The sequence below is a fragment of the Larimichthys crocea genome, chromosome XVIII (assembly GCF_000972845.2).
Source record: "Larimichthys crocea isolate SSNF chromosome XVIII, L_crocea_2.0, whole genome shotgun sequence".
NCBI lineage: Eukaryota > Metazoa > Chordata > Actinopteri > Sciaenidae > Larimichthys > Larimichthys crocea.
The window spans coordinates 2602505-2605261 of record NC_040028.1 but is presented as its reverse complement, the minus strand read 5'-3'; the positions used below and the strand labels follow the sequence as shown (position 1 = coordinate 2605261).

At 35.8% G+C, this 2757-nt stretch overlaps 1 long non-coding RNA gene across 1 annotated transcript; it reads right to left on the bottom strand.

The window, feature by feature from the left end:
* Positions 1-1080: 1080 nt before the first annotated feature.
* LOC113748152 (uncharacterized) lies at positions 1081-2518 on the bottom strand. Its single transcript, XR_003464161.1, has 2 exons — positions 1792-2518; positions 1081-1378 (listed from the first exon to the last, which is right to left on the bottom strand). It is a non-coding gene; the product is annotated as an uncharacterized LOC113748152 (long non-coding RNA).
* Positions 2519-2757: the final 239 nt, after the last annotated feature.

The window sequence follows — 2757 nt, the reverse complement described above, 5'->3', positions numbered from 1 at the left end:
GGAAGTAGTCCCACAAGTCTTTCAGCCTTTAGTATACTGGTAATACATTTGCAAGAATGTGCAAGTTAAAAAGTAGTATAGCAAAGTAATGATAAAGTATATTGAGTATTAACAGCAAAGTATGCTTTTTTAGTAACTGGAATAAGCCAACAGTATAATTAAGCATATTATTACCACAGTAAGAATGTATTAAAAGTATGAAGCTTATATATTTAAGACACTAACAATACATTTTTAATGTACTTATAACAACAAAAGTATAAACTTTTTTTTTCTATGCAGGTAGATTTGAGCTCTCTAGGTTTTCTTTGTGAAATTTCTGTTTGAAGTCCTCTCAACTGTGAACAACTCCATCTAAATAATCTGCCGAGGTCATCATCACATCATATCAATGAGGTATCTAACATTCTGAACCTAAATGTTTCTGTGTTGAAAAATAACAGAATATATAAGCCTCATCAACAACAACCACAATAACAATTATGCATGAACTTTCATCAACATAAACACATACTGTAATCCAGTATATAAATAGGTGAATAAAGTAAATATAAAAGTTATTATAAGCCACATTTAAAAAAAATGATTTTATGTGGGGGTCCCTGTTCTGTTTGTCTCTTGTCCAAGGGGTCCTTAGGCTGAAAAAGGTTGAAGACTCCTGCATTAATGGAAGAAATTCCACTTATTACTTTTAGAGAAGGGACACTTTTCTTTGATGACGTCATGAAGCCAACGGAGGGAATTGAGAGAAGAGTGCAAAGTTGTTATTAAATCTAAAAAATAAAAAAGGCATTTGGCTTTGTATAGCGCATAATTCTGTGGTATTTCATCGTTTTATTGTATCTGCGTTCTTACAAATAACAGATAGGTCAACTGTTTTCACTGGTACCTTGTGTAACAAGAAAGAAGCACATGAATCATGTCAGTCACTCTTACAGTCGGACTCAAACTTGAGATATGATGGGTAGTAAAACGTGCAACAGTTGTGTTGTTTAACGTGCTTGTGTTCTGAAAACCAGAGATTGGATTGATGAACTGTTGCTACTACACAAATATAAAAATCACACCACTCATAATTTATTCAACAACTTTATTAAGAGAAGAGCATTTTTCATTGATTTATTTTCACATAAATCAGTTTAAATATGATTGTTAAGAAATATTCATCACATTCAGACATTCAACACATTCATCTAACACTCTCTGATGACAGCCTGTCGACTTGCAGGTTGAATTGCAAGCCCAAGAATGCGTATTGATCATGGCCAGAGGTCATGTAGGTATGCGGCTGCGGAGGTACTCCAACACTACATCTGTTCCTTTGGCCACGATGGCTGCTCTGGGTGTGCGGAAAGGATTTCCCTGCAGACTGAGACACCTGTGGGGCACACACACACACACACACACACATATATATGTGTATATACACACACACACACACACATCCACATATATATATTTTTTTCAAAACAAAATATATTAAGCACTAACCATAATTCAGTACATTAACAGGACAGCTTGTGCTTACAGCTTCTGAGGAGAAACTTAAACTATTTTTGCAGTTTGAAAAAATGTGGATCAACACTGAGGTCAGTTCCATCTCATGATCAAGTCAAAGTATGCAGTCATACATCATACAAGCGAAAATGCTAAACAGCAGCAGTATAACAAACTGCAGACACAGCAGATGGTCAGCTGCAGTGATGGAATTCAAACAAACATGCTGGGAGAAGGGACAAGGTACAAGACAGTGTGCAGAGTTTGTCTGTTTGTTTATTTATTTGCCCATACCTGAGGCTGGTACACATGCCCAGTTCAGGGGGGATGTTCAGCAGGTCATTGTTGGACAGATCCAGTGTTGACAGATGAACCAACTTGATCAGACGACCTGGGTCCACCCCATTCACTTGGTTATTACCAATCAACAGCGTCTCCAAAGAAACAATCTGATAGAGGACTTCAGGGAAGAACTTGAACCTGTGGTCAGTAAAAAGTTATGAGACTGATTCACGATGGGCACTACACATTTAGTTAACCTGAATGTACTTTCTTCCATCCACACCTGGAAACTGATCATTCCAGTCCCTTGAATGTATTTTAGAGACAAGGAGCAAGAAGAAAAGAGCTTACCTGAGCAAATGTATTTTATTCAGAAACCTGACTGTTTAATGATTGGTCAGCTTATCTGATAAGGGATAATGAAAAGGATGACCAGGCTGTTGTGGAATCAGCAAAATTATCTGAATAATAATATTATTGTAATACTGTAGTTTAGGTAAAGTACCCCTGGAAACAAGAATAACTGCAACAACTATGGCTCTATAGTTATTTATAATTATACACAACATTAAAAATAGATGAAGAGGTTTAATACATCATAAAAAACACTTTTCTATTACTCTTCCAATAATAAAACTAATATTAATTATCTATTAATCTATTGGTAGGATTTCTATCACTCAAATTCTGTGACATCTAGATGTTGCAATAGAATAGAACTGGAACACTAGTTCTATGTTCTTTCTTTCTTATCAGTAGTTGATGACTGCTTTTCATTTCATGTGGTGAATACAACTCATGAATGAGGGAAGCAAGGAGCTACATTAGCCACAGGTCCCACAAACTTCCATGACCCGAGTCAAGGGTGATGTCAGGGATGAAGCTATACATTAAGTATATTTTCACATTCATTACAATCATTACTAAGATTTAATTTTAAGTTGAACTGGTCCTGAAACAGTGACTTACCTGTTGTAA